This window comes from Lonchura striata, chromosome 17, assembly GCF_050655825.1.
Source record: "Lonchura striata isolate lonStrDom1 chromosome 17, ASM5065582v1, whole genome shotgun sequence".
Classification (NCBI taxonomy): Eukaryota; Metazoa; Chordata; class Aves; order Passeriformes; family Estrildidae; genus Lonchura; species Lonchura striata.
Window position 1 is genome coordinate 14,016,188 of NC_140719.1, and position 13,813 is coordinate 14,030,000.

At 51.4% G+C, this 13,813-nt stretch overlaps 1 protein-coding gene across 1 annotated transcript in view; it reads left to right on the forward strand.

Annotated features, from left to right (window-relative positions):
* Positions 1 to 9,392: 9,392 nt before the first annotated feature.
* LOC146765897 (uncharacterized) overlaps positions 9,393 to 13,813 on the forward strand; it is a 66,112-nt gene continuing 61,691 nt past the window's right edge. Inside the window, exon 1 of the mRNA XM_085556420.1 lies at positions 9,393 to 10,389. The gene's annotated coding sequence lies outside the window, so the exon portion shown is untranslated. The remainder of the gene's footprint in view (positions 10,390 to 13,813) is intronic.

Here is a 13,813-nt window from a genome sequence, read left to right on the forward strand (position 1 = left end):
GGATTTAATATAATGTCCATTAGCAGAAGCAAGCACCACCCTTGAAGCACACATGCAAATAGCAGAGGAGAAAGGAGGAAGACAATAAAACTGGAAGCAGCCTTTGGAAGTGCAAATAAATAATTGGATTGCAATGTGGAAGTGTTTTCTCATTTGATGGGCACCTCCTTTCACTGAAAATAAACCAGGCTGAATGGCTCAGTGGGTCCTGCACACCTCTGAATGGGCCCAGCTAGCTTGTGCTCTTGGTAAGAGTGGGTATCAAGGAGGTACATAAAAACATAGTTTATTGTTAAATTAAGTGTCCTGTTCTTGAAAACAACCCTTAAATTTAACATTCCAAGGCTGTTGCTGTTTATTTGCACTCTCAGAGCACTCTCAGTGCTGTCCACTCAACTACTCGAGAAATACATTGTAATAAAAATAAATGGACAGTTTGGGTTTCTCTAAAATTAAAAGAGGATATACAGCAGCCTTGCACTCCTGACTTGTACTGAGGTAACCTGTGATAAAGTCACATTGTGTCAGAGATGGCAAATTATGCCTGCTAATTACTTACCGGAATTTCAGATTTGTCCTTACCATAATTAAAAAGGTGTCACTTTATTAGAATAGGGCTGGAATGATGGGGCTTGGAGCAGTGCAGGAGATTTCTGGTTAGAGATAATTACCAGTGATGTATTCCTTTCTCTCAGAGCCACTTTTGCTGCGTTCCCCCATTACTGTGTAATGGATGTGTGGCACGGCTGCCGTGGGGCCGCCAGCCCGGCGCGGAGCCCCCGGCCAAGGGGCGCCGGTGCCAGCCCGAGCCCTGCTGGGCACTTCCAGGCCAGCCCGGCAGCACGGCCCCGCTGGCTCCACCGAGCCACAGAGGGCACGAGCCAGGGCAGGCCTGCTCGGGGCTGCCCTCTCTGCCCATGGGGCCATTCCAGGATTTCCCTGGCAGGTGCCAGGCGCTGCTCTGCAGTGCCAGCTGCTCGCCCAGGGACAGGTCTGCACCCTGCTGACCCCGGCTCCGTCGCTGGCGAGTGGGGCCAGGGAGCTGCCCAGTGCCAGAGGAGGGCAGGGCTGGCATCCCCCGCAGCCCCCTGCCCAGCACCACTGACATGCAGTAACACCCCTCTGTCGGCAGAAGAGACTCGAACGCGTCGAGGGCAAACTCGAGCCTCTCCCAGGGCCTGCAAAAGGAAATAGCAGCATTTAATCGCCATGAAAGTCACAGCATACACAGGGACGCAGGGAGAATAATTGCATGGCTGGGGTGCCTGGCTCCATGTTATCATTACACATTGCATTCCTGGTCTGTGAGTACAGGGATGGCGTGAACCCCCGCAGAAGATGAAGGTTATAAAAGAGGCATTACTGGGAAAGGTCAGCAGGCTATTCAAACACGGAGCAGTTGCAATCCGCAGATTCAATACCAAAAGCTATTTGCAGGGCTGGGAGAGGCAGGAGGAGTGGGAGAGGCAGACACAGCCCACTTGCTACGGCCACGGGAAGGTCCTTGTGCAGCAAACTCACAGCAGACAGCAGGCGAGAGCAGCCCCTCACCAGCCCTGCCCACCCTGCTCTCAGCAGCACTGCCCTTGCCACAGGGCTGCTGGCAGTGCCACATTGTGCCAACACCACACCAAACTCTCCAGCCGTGCCTGGAAATAACCAGGTGGAGCACAACGGGTGAGACAGCTCTTCTGTCTCGATACCTCTGAAGTCTGGCTGCAGACTGTCAATGTGATCTCTACTCCAACACATCTGGGCAGCTAAAACATCTTTTCCTTTCAGAAGAGACCTCCCTAGGCTGAGCGCAGCACTGCAGCCACACGCTCCGCGTCTGGGGTACCACGACACAACAGATCCTGTGGCTGATGGAGAGCCCCATCAGACTCCACATTTTTATAAAAGATGGTTTGGTTAGCTCTTGAGGCACTGTTGTTATTGCCAAAAGGTTTTGCTTCCCAAGCCTGTGCTGAATATTGTATTACTTTGCTATGCTCAGAAACTAAAATTACAACAATTTAATTTTGAATATGGTGGCATTATTACCATTTGTATTTGCCGTTTCATAAGACTTTTCATTTCAACTGCTTTGCTTTCCTGTCAAGAGGAAAAACCTTCAATCTATCGGCTTTTACCAGAGAGAGAACTGTGCTGGAGTGTAATGCAGTATTGTATATTTCTTCTCTAATGCTCTTTTGAACAAAATCATCTATTTCATCAACAGTATATCAGTGGTGACCAAAGACCATTAAATAATGCATCTCACTCAGGAGCAGTGGAGCAGGGAAAGGGCTCTGACCTGTTTTAAACCTTATTACTTTCTTGCATTATGTCCCTCACTGCAATCTTTTTGTTTAAGTGATTTCAGCTGAGGTGTTGCTTCCTGCCTTTAAACACACGGTGGACATGTTATTGCTGAGCTGGTTGGACTCAGCCTCAGCATTTCCCATCCTACACCAAAACCAGCCTCTGCACGTGAATCTTTGTTAACCTCACCAAATACCTGTGTGTGCATCAGGGGCTGGTGTGAATAACATCCCTCTTTATTTTGGATCTCAGGGGCAGACTGCATTTCGTTTGGACCCACGGCTTCAGCTCCCAGCAAATGTTTGGTGCTCACAATTAGCAACCCCAGGGTCGGTAAAGCAGGGAAATTCATCCAGAGTGAAAGAGTTTAAGAGGAGAACACACAGTTGTAACAACCAGAGGAGGTGTGGGGCTGCAGGCTGGGATGGAAGGTTTGGGGAGTGGTGTCCCCATGAGCCCTGTGCTGGCAGCGTTGGGAGGACCACGGTGGCACCAGCAGCCTCTCCTGTGCAGAAGCCAGCCCTGGCCACCGTGGGCAGCACATTGTGCTCCACAGCGTGCCCAGTGCTGTGCCACCGTGGGCAGCACGTTGTGTTGCAGCGTGCCCAGCGCTGTGCCAGGGGCCCAGGGCTGGCCCGGGGCTGCAGAGCAGGACCATCCCCACGCTGTCCTTGCCCAGCCCTGCAGGTGGCTGTGTGGCCAAGCAGTGCCTCTGCCTGCTGGCCAGCCCAGCCGCCCTGGTGGCACAGGGACAGCTGCCCGGGGACAGGCAGCCGTGGGGCACGGGCACCCAGCTGCACTCTGCTCAGGGCTGCACCCGCAGCTCTGCTCTCCCGGCCCTGCTGAAGCACAGTCCCCCAGCAGCCGGGGAGGGTGAAGCCTGAGAGACTCACAATTACATTTTCTCACTAGTCTAATGAGGTGCGAGACAGAGGAGAGAGTTCCCTGGGCTAATTTTCCAGCCAGCAGCCACTGCGTTCCTCCTCGACTGCAAGAGGCAGAGGGAGAAATGACTCTTCCAGATTAGAGGTTCTTGCTGAAGGCATTCCAGAGTACCATATTCCTCTAGGACATTACAGAAAAAAAATGGAGATGACAAACCGTTTTGCTACATTCAGCTGGAATGAAGTAACCCACAAACAGAACTGTGTGGTGCTGGGGGTGCACTGATCAGGAGAGAGCACCCAGGGAGAGCAGGGAGTGAAGCCTGGCCTGAATCATTGCACAGGGCTCTGCTCGAGCGAGAGAAGGAGCAGGTCAGCACCTGCACACAGGGAGGAATTAGCTGTGAGAGGGAAGGAGCATTGCATTTGTCTCCCCTGCTAGTGAACAATTTGTTATCGTGGAAATGTTAGCAATGGAATATTCACTGCCTGGTGGGAGCAGCACTGGGCTGCAGGGAGGAAGGGCTGGAAGGAGAAGGCTCTGCCTCTCTTCCAGGAATGTTGGATCCTTCAGCTGGAGAAACTCTGAGAAATCCCTCCTCATACCCACAGGGACCATGGAAGGAGTGCTCCTTTCTTGGTTCCTGTCCTCTGTGGTCTTTGCACTGGATTCACGTGTGCTCAGATTTGACCCTTTGGAGGTTCACTTCCAGCATGCCTGAATGGACCTGAGACACCTGAACTTCCTAATCTTGACTCCTAAGTCAGGAGGAAGAGTCAATAAAATTCCTCCATCATCATAACCATGCAATGTGCTCACACACACACACATGTGCATGGGTGAGTAACGCTTCACCAACCAGTCCCTGAATAAGATTGGAATTTCCCATTTGACTGACAAATCCAGCCAGTCTGACCCATCCCTTGCCATCCTCTGAAGTGTTTGGAGCTAGTAGCTGGTCCTGGGCTTTGTTTTAACCTGAATTATGTCTTGGTTAAAAAAGTGTGTGCAGAAGTCACCCTTCTTTTGTTTCCAAAAGGAGTTCTTTCCAAAAGCACTCTGCTGCTCAGCTCATGCAAACTAGGAAGAGATCTGTCAAATATCAAATACGAATTTTGTTGCTGAAGCTCTTGGAAAATTGACAGGTAGCATGCAAGCAAACATTAAATCAATAACAGTGAATTTCCCCCGGGAAACTTGTAGTGTTTTCTCATCAAAATCTTTAAATCCTTAAAGAACCCATAAAAGGTTTACGCAGTCCGTGTTGGTTAATCTGGTTACCTCTGCATGGCTCGGCGCTGCTGATCAGCACGGCCAGCTAATACCCAGTGCTGATCACCAGCAGTGTGTGTAATATCCAGTGCCCCGGCGCTGATGTATTGGAGCTTTGTTAGTCACTGTGGCTCCTTGGTAAATTCATTTGGAGTCCTCCGGGGTTTTAAATCTCTCATTTGGCCAACAACGAGGTCTGAAAAGATTGCAGTTCATTTCGACCCACAGTGGATGGAAGGCTCATTTACTGGCTGCAGGCAACTCAATCAGGCCGGCCGCTGATGAGTGAGTGACTTGTTCAGACCGCTAGTCAATATGTGTCTGCTGTGATAGAATGTCAGCATCTGCTGCCTGCTCCTGTCTCCCACTGCTCTGGCTTTTTTCATTTGGGCTGATCAATGTTATTAAAAACACCTAGGAGTTCCTTAACTGCTCTGCCACTTGAGGCTTTTCCTTCTTCCTTTTTTTTAAACACAACTTTGTATTATCTGCAAACATGTGCAGATGATGTACAGATCAATTTTTTACATGAGTGTGTGGGACGGGGTGTGTGTGTACACTCAGATCATAACTTGTGCCCTGGAGCTAGCTCTGCAGCTTCATCACTCTGGTTTGGGATTTTTGTGTGTGTTGCCTTGAAGTAGCTCAGACTTAGAGCCTAATGCAAACATCTGCTAATTACTATTTGTAAATAAACTTCAAATATAAGCATGGAAAAAATAGTGCACCTTCTCTAAAATTGAAGTGTGAATGCCCGAGTGGAATCAGTGACACCCTGTGGACACCCACACATTAAAAATCAGACTGCTGCTCCAAATAAAGGGGAGATAGAACTCAGGTAAATAAGCATGAAATCATTCCAGGTCTGGAACATACACACCTTTTGCCTTCCCGGAAAGCCATTTCCTGGGGACTGATGACACTCCATGGTACAGGTGGGTCAGCCACCAATTACACAAAAAAGGAAACAGATACACTGCTGAGCTCCTGCAGGGACTGCACTGTCCCGAGGTAATGGGAGAAGGGGGATGCTGCATCTTCTGGGCAGACCCCAGGGTTCACATTAACCAGAAGAGAGGAAGAAGGCAGAGCTCTCAGTGCCCAGATCACACAGGGAAAAGGCAAGGTGATCTGCTGTGACCTGAGGACATGCTTCAAAATCCGCCCATGCTTCCATCCCTACCCCCTTCCTCTGCAATCCAAAATAGATACCAAGAAATGACCTGCCAGGAAAAAAATGGAAGCCTATAATTATGTTATTGAAAACCTGTTCCACACTGTATTATTTAAGGTTATTTTATTATGATGTTGAGATGAGTTTCTTAAAGAAGAAACTCTGGGTTTATTGCGCTCCTCACAGAGAGGAGCCCTGGGTGATTTGATAGCCTATTTGAACAAGAGGGATGCTTTACGAGCCCCTATAAAAACTGATGACCCCACTCACATTTGTATTTAATGAAATAAGGAGGAGCTTTCGTTATGTTTTCAATAACCTTCAGTGCTCTTTCAAACATGCTTCAAATAAAAGCCAGAATCTGCATGTTTCTGTGCCGAACCCCAGGTGTGTGTAAGATGGGCTCTGGAGGTTCAGCCTGGCTGGTGAGCTGTCCCCGAGTCCCTGTGTCCCTGTGGTGCCACTGCCAGGGCTGTGTCCTGCCGAGGGGATGGTGGGATGGGTGAGAAGTGCTGTCCCAGAGGAGGAGGGTGGCTAGGAGGAAGGCTGGGCTGAGAAGGGGCTCCAGAACTCATCTGCCGCAGCCACTCAGGCACCAGCACACTTCTTATTTCTAAGTATCTTCCCACACACCAAATCAGGCTTTTTCATTACACAATTTTGGTCTGTCATAAAACATTAAATCTTTCTGAAAAGTTCCAGTGCTTGGATCCTCCTCATTACATTAAATAATTGCTGCTGCTGGAAGGATCAGAGGCTGCTCCTGCAGCTGGTGGCACTGCCTGTCCCCATGTCTCCTGGGAGGAGATGAGCCCAACTGTCCCACTGGGGACCAGCCCCTGGCTGAAAGGGTCAGGGCGGGTCCTTGGGAGGGTCTTGGGTGGATATCTCTTCCCCATTTAGCTGGATTTAGCTGGAAACGATCCTTTCTGGGCCTCGGTGCCTGAGGGAGCGGCGATGCCCGGGGGACACGGCTGCGTGTGCCCAGCGGAGCAGAGCAGAGCAGAGCAGTCCGTGGGCTGTGCTCTGCCAGGAGAGAGGCCTGGTGGCTGCAGTCCATGGGGCTTTCTCCACGGAGAGCTCAGGCTGGGCTGCTCCCTGCCAGGCTGGGTTGGGGTGATGAAGCGGGGGCAGCCGTGGGGCTGGCACGGGGGCTGGCACGGTGCCCTGCGTGCCCACTGTGCTGCGGGAGCCGCCTGCCCCCGGCTCTGCGATGAGGAGGAGCAGCCTGGCAGGGTTTATTAGAGCACATCCAAGGCCTCCACGCCGCATTTGCATTCGCAGTTTGATGTAGGTGCCACATCAGCAGATGCCGATGAATAAGCTGGAGCAGGGCTTCGCATCCTGGCGCCGCAGTGATTCAGTGTGAGGCCGCGGCAGGCTGCTCCGGAATGGGCTGCAAGTCTGATTTTTACGATCATTGGAACGTAAAGGGTCAGACTCTTAATCTCCTAATACTGTGTTTTTAACAACATTTACACTTTAACATATTGAAAAATCTCATCTCTTTCTGCCACCCAGCATGACAGCACAATTCAAAGCGATCAGTGCAGCAGTATATTTCAGTATTTTAAACATAAATCAACCTGGCTGAAATATTTTTTCCACTTCCAGTACTTCTGAGAACCTGGGATTTTCTATCTTTAATGTTTCTTACTTGAACCTTTGTATTCAGTGGAGTCTCCCTCCTGAATAATTCAGCAGCATTAAATAAAGAACACGGAATGAAGCCCCCAGTCCAGCACCCAACACAGACATGGTGCTTTGTGGCCCATTGCAATGGGAAACCTTACCTGAGGAACACAAATGGCTTGGGAATTGTCTGCATGTAAGGAAAGAATTAAATTCTGCATCACCCAGCATAGCTAAGTGACAAGCAATAGGAACACATCAGGAATAAAGAGCATTTTTGATTTCATTAAACCTTTGGGATTAAAGTGGAGTTGTTTTTTTTTCAGAATTTGCAAATCTGACACAAACCATTTATTCCAAGAGCCAGTACTCAGTGCAGGAGTGGCCTCTCCTCCCAGAATAACTGAATTCAGTTCTTCTCTAGGGTATGGAAGGGAAAAAAAAGAAGAAAAGGACCCCTGGGGTTTTCTCATTAGTGAAGCCTTCCCTCCTGGTGCCCTGTCTGCTCCTTTTCTGTGCCTCTTGCCCTTCTGCACATGAGCTCTGGGGCTGGGCCCTGCTTGGGCTGAAGGACCATGCACAGGAGCTCTGCCCCTTCCCACAGCTGCTGCCCCACGCCGGGACAACCTGGCCTCGTGTCTGACTTTTTATTTAATTAGAAGCTCCTTATCCAGTTTTCCTCTAGGCTGGCCTGGATTTCTCTCTGCTCCCACGTGAGAAAGGAGCTGGGCATATGGGCTGAACCACAATGATTTGATTCATGGGCTGAAATCATCATTGAACAAGTGTCACAACATGGCATTAGATTAAGAACTAAAGTGATGGGCTATGGTGAGTCTGTTCATTAGTATTAATAGAGCTTAATTAGGCACAAGCATGGTGTTGCAGGGAAATGTGAAGTTGGCTGCAATTTCCATGGTGGGAAAAAAAGGTGTTATTCCATAAAGGAGATAGAGGCCCCTAAGCCTTGTGCCTGCCTTGGAACCCAGCACAATCTGGGCTTGGGATGTGGCCTTCCTGCCCCAGGAATGCAAGAGGGGCAAGGACTGGGTCTCGTTAAGAAGCCAGAATTGAGGAATGGAAAGTGCAGACTAAAACCATGAAATCTGGGGGAAGCCCTGACCTTCATACAGGGAACTGTCTCAGGGAGTCATTCAGTGCTGACCTACCCTGGCAGAGGAGAGCTCAGGTCAGAGCAACTCTTCAGTCCCCAGGGAGGGTGCCAGGGAGGAGCAGAGTGAGACAGACAAAGGGACAGGGACAATGAGCACCTGCAGGAGCCAGTCCCCACATGGCACTGGACCAGGTGGCTCTGCCAGGGCTGGGGCTACTTTGCAACCAGGGTGAATATCCACGGATGCGTTCAATGCTTTTGTAATTATCTCAGTTGTTTCTTTATCTTCAGTATCCTCCCTCTTGCACCAGTTTGCCTCCATTCATGCTGCTCTTTGCTTTATGGTTCTTAGGCCATTTTACATTTCTCCCCATTTGGCAGCATTAAATTTTATTTACCATATGTCCCTTCTGCTACAAAGATGATAAAATCCTTTGGATTTTTGTTGTGCTGTTCAAGCTCATTCAGCACTCACCTCAATTTAGCATCCTCGGCAAGTGGAGCTGATTTGTTGCTGGTTTTCACAGAGGTCCAAGTGGGGACACTGCCAGGTTGTGCTGCAAACCTGCACTCTTCCACTGCTGCTTACCCTGTGCCAGATCTCGCCCCTCAGGAGGTCGGCAACACCTCTGTGGTGGGACAGAGCATCATATGGACCTCTGGCAAAAAAACCAAGGGAAATGCCAAGAAAATCCTTTGTACCTGGTTATTTTCTCTTTTTTGTTTATATTCTGTTGAAAAGTCTCCCCTTGCTGACCATTCCAATCAGTGCTGTCAAACCTGGGCTTAATGTGCTTTTCAAGCAGCCCACGATGGCAGAAGAGTGGAGGCACAGCCAGGATTAATGCCCAGGGCCAGATGGGCTCTGCCCTTGCTCTGCTCTGGCTGCAGTGGGGTGGGCTGCCAAGGAGGCACTGCCCGACCATGTGGAGCCCAGTCCCAGGCAGAGGAGGGGAAATGCACCTTAGGATGGCACAGGAGAGCTCCTGGCAGCCCAAGGCTGGAGCTGGAGCTGGAGCTCGTGCTCGCTGCCCTCTGCCCCTCCAGGCACAGACAGCTGCACTCCAGGCTTCCTGGCCACGGCCCGCCCTGCCCACCTCTTACCAAAGCTCCTGCCTCCCTCCCATTCCCTGGAAATTAAAACACATCAGACCATTTTAGCACTCATGAATGAAATGCAAAATGCTGCTACACTGGACTTTGCTGCTGCAGTCAAATCTAGCTGGAAACAGTGGCTTCAAACTGTTTCCACCTTCAACCACATCAGGAGGTGATTTGGAGATCCTCAGTGGAATACTAATACTTCTAGAAGTCTTTTAATTTTAAGCAAGTGAGGGGGCAGAGTCTGAGGCACAGCTAGCTCTGCTTTTAACAAAATAGTAATCTCTCACTTTCATAACATCTTTTGATTTAAAGGGGCTCAAGCTGAGGCTCTCACCCTTCTGAGAGCATGGCACAGCCAGAGCCAGGAGCCTTGGCCAGGCATGCTGGAATCAGAAGGGCTCTGCACGGGGCAGTGAGCCCATCTGCCTGATTGTCCTGGGGGAAAGGGCTGAGCTGCCACGTCCCAGGACCTTGCAGTGACTTTTCCTTCCCGAGGATGGTCTGTTCTGCAGGCACTGCCATGGCAGTGCCATCACTGCTGGATGAGGACACTGGAAATGGGAGCTGAGCCTCACTGCACCCCTGGGGCACCTGGCCCCCCTTGCTGCGGGTGCTCCTTCACCCAAGGGCTCAGTGCAGCATCCACCCCTCCGTGCCCCCCTGGCTCAACACAACCCTGTCCTGCTCCAGGCAGCAATACCAAAGGCCACAGGTGGGTTTGGGACACGGCTGCACCTCCACCCGCGTGGGGCAGGGCAGGGACCTCAGCGGGGTGAGGTGTGGCCCCAGGACAGCCAGGGAGGTGGCCCTGCCATCATCCCCGTGGCACTCCTGCTGCCCCAGCCCTGCCAGCCACCGCCACCATTCTATGGAGAACCAGACTTGAAGAGAGCTCAAATTAAATGTAAGTAATTTCCCTTTTTCCTACCTTGAAATTCCTATTGATTTCCTACCTAAATAGAAATTCCTATTGATTTTGTGTCTGTTCATATTAGTATGTTACCTTGTCACCTTTTGTTTGCAATATTATGTTGTTTTATGTGTGGGTGTTTTTGGGAGGCTTTGGTGAAGCTGTGTCCCCGTGGGTACCACCAGACCCTGCTCTGGACCAGCCCAGCTGGGCAGCACAAGAGGCACTTCAGACACTCCCTGTTCCCCACGGGGACCCAGCCCAGTGTGAGTGGAACCCACATGAGCTCTGGGACCCCACCTGAGCTCTGGGACCCCACCTGAGCTGCAGAACCCACGTGAGCTCTGGAACCCCACCTGAGCTGCAGAACCCACCTGAGCTCTGGGACCCCACCTGAGCTGCAGAACCCACCTGAGCTGCAGAGCCCACCTGAGCTCTGGGACCCCACCTGAGCTCTGGGACCCCACCTGAGCTGCAGAGCCCACCTGAGCTCTGGGACCCCACCTGAGCTGCAGAACCCACCTAAGCTGCAGAGCCCACCTGAGCTCTGGGACCCCACCTGAGCTCTGGGACCCCACCTGAGCTGCAGAACCCACGTGAGCTCTGGAACCCCACCTGAGCTCTGGGACCCCACCTAAGCTGCAGAACCCACCTAAGCTGCAGAGCCCACCTGAGCTCTGGGACCCCACCTGAGCTCTGGGACCCCACCTGAGCTGCAGAACCCACCTGAGCTCTGGGACCCCACCTGAGCTCTGGGACCCCACCTGAGCTGCAGGCCCCCCTGTCCCTGTGTCTGGGCTCTTCTGTGACAGCGTGTCACAGCCGAGGCAGTGCTGCTGCCCCGGCTCCGCAGGGGTTATTTGTGCAATGTTTTCCTGTGAAAGCTGCCGGCTGTTCAGAAATCCTGCAGCTAACAGGCTGTTGTGGTCCTCACGGCTCTGCTGGTCAGACAAGTATCTTCCCCCTGTCCCCGGCGTCCTCTATTCCTCACACCTCACTGAGCAGGCACCGCCACGCCGAGACCTCTGACCGAGTTGTCAAGGTGACGGGTGCTGTTATCCTAAAGTACTTATTTCACATACATGGTGTTTTGTCCCTGGCTTTTATTGAAACACAGAGAAGAGACCAATTATCTTCCTAATGGTTTGCACAGCTTCTTTCTCCTCTTAAGTGGGAGTTAATGACAAATGGTTTGGGCAGGGGGTCGTTCTTGCACAGGGAGCTCTTGGGTGTCCCCTGCTTTCCAGGTGTCCGGGGACAGGGACAGCTCCTCTCATCTGCTCTCCTCGCACAGGCATTGTCACCGATTTTCTCCTCCCTGCTTAACCCCTGCCAAATTAACACTCTTTCCTAAGTGCCCAAGTGCTGCAGCACCTCCATGCCCAGGCAGGAGGGGTTCGGTGGTGCCAGTGCACGCAGGGCTGCCCAGGGGTCGGTGTGGGAAAAGGGGGATGTGGGCAGCACCTGGGGGATGCCAGCACGGGCAGGGGCCTTGAGCTGTCCCTGGTCACACACACAGTGCTGAGCCTGGTTCCGTCACTGGCCCACACGGCCAGGGGACACCCCAGCGTGGCTGCTGGGCCGGGCTCACACAGCAGCAGGTACAGCTGGTGTCAGCAGCAGGTACAGCTGGTGCCGTGGCTCCCTCCCACAAAGAGGCACATTCAGATGCTGATGCGATGCCAGTCTTAAGCCAAATAATGAAGAAGAGGCTCTTTGCTGTGCACACAGCTCTGGCTGAAGTGCACCAGGGGAGCAGTCCAGGTGACACTCTGTCACACGAGAGGTGAGGCTGTAGAAGCAGTCGGGGGTCCGAGTGGAGGCAGTTCAATTCCAGCAGCTTCCCCCTGGCACACACGGGGCATGCAGAACGGGCCCCTTCCCAGCCGGGCTGGAGCTTCACCAGCAGCTCCTGCTCTGCGAGCTCCTGGAGCTCCGAGCCCATGCGGGCAGGGCAGGAGACAGCTCCGCTCCGTGCGGGCTCTGTTATTGATGTGCTGCCTCTGGCTGCAGCGGGAACGGATGTGCTGCGAGCCACAGGGCTCCTCTTGCCTTCAAGCCTGCATTACCCCGTCAGCAACAGAGGTTTCACTGGCACCTGATAAGCCACATAAAACAGATAAATACCGGGGAGATGCTGTGTGTGAACACAATCAGTCTTGGCAGTGACACGATCCCTGTGTAACAGCCTGGCAGGTACCTGCAGCTTTGTTTTTTGTAGAGTGAAGGCAAGTTGAGCTGGATCCAGAGCTGGAAGAGCCCTGGATTTGAGTTATGCAAAGCAGGAAATTGTTCATCTCCATATCACATTCCAGGAAGAAGATGCAATTACACCACTGCAGACCCATGAAAGTGGGGACACTTTAACTCAGGCATGGTTTGGTTTGGGAAGTGCCAAATAAAGAATGATTTTTCCATTCAAAAATGTGGTTGATGTGAACTCCCGATGGTGGACACCCACTTCTGCATGCATGTTGGAGAGACTGGGTGGCCCCAGTGCCTGCCTAGAAGCCTGGGAGCATGTCCACAACATGTGCCCTCTCCAAGTGCTGTGGTGCCTGTATTTTCACCCTTTCCCATTCTGGGACATCACAGAAAAATCCATCTGCAGATTGTTTACCTTGTTTTCTTGTGAGTAAAGATGCAGCCTTTAACTTCCTGTGGATGTAGTGTGGGTTGGTTAATGCCTGGGTAACAGAGGGAGGGGATGGGGGCATGGCAGTGTTAATGGGAGAACAGCTCATTTATAGTTCCAGCATGCTTTATGACATCAAAAGAGCATTGAGAGAATGCTTGGGATAATGTTAATTAGGGCTCAGGAATAAATGCTTTGCTTCCTCATTAATTGTTATCTCTTTGTTGTGCTCATTAGGAAGTGATTCCTAGCTGCTAAAGGTTGTGCAGCTGAGAGGAGATGTGCTACTTGGGTGGAAGACACTGGGCAGACCCATCCAGATTTGGGACTCAGGGGTGAGGTGGTGAGATGTGGCATGCTCTGGAGAACACTGTCAATGCAGCGTGTGACAACCCCTGCCCCTAGCTCCATTAAGCAGCCTTGCAGGGACCAGCTCTCTTCTCTGCAAAGTTTTCTTGTCTCAGCCATTTCTGTAGATTATGTGAAAATACACTTCGGAAAATTGAATCATAAAACTGTGGTGTAAATCCTTTTAAAAAGAGATCAAAGACCAAAATGCTAATAAGGCTGGGATGGGAATAAAATCTAGGCGCTTTGGTAAAGTAGAATAAAAATAAAGGAGGCCTACAAAGAGAATAACAAATTAAAAACAAGTTTAAAAAGAGCAATGGAAAAAAGAGGTTCAAAACAACCAAAAGAGAAAGCCCTTAAAGTGAAGGCTTTCATGTGCCCAGCACAGGCATGACCCTCGGTGCTGCTCTCACACACAGAACCCCTGCCCAG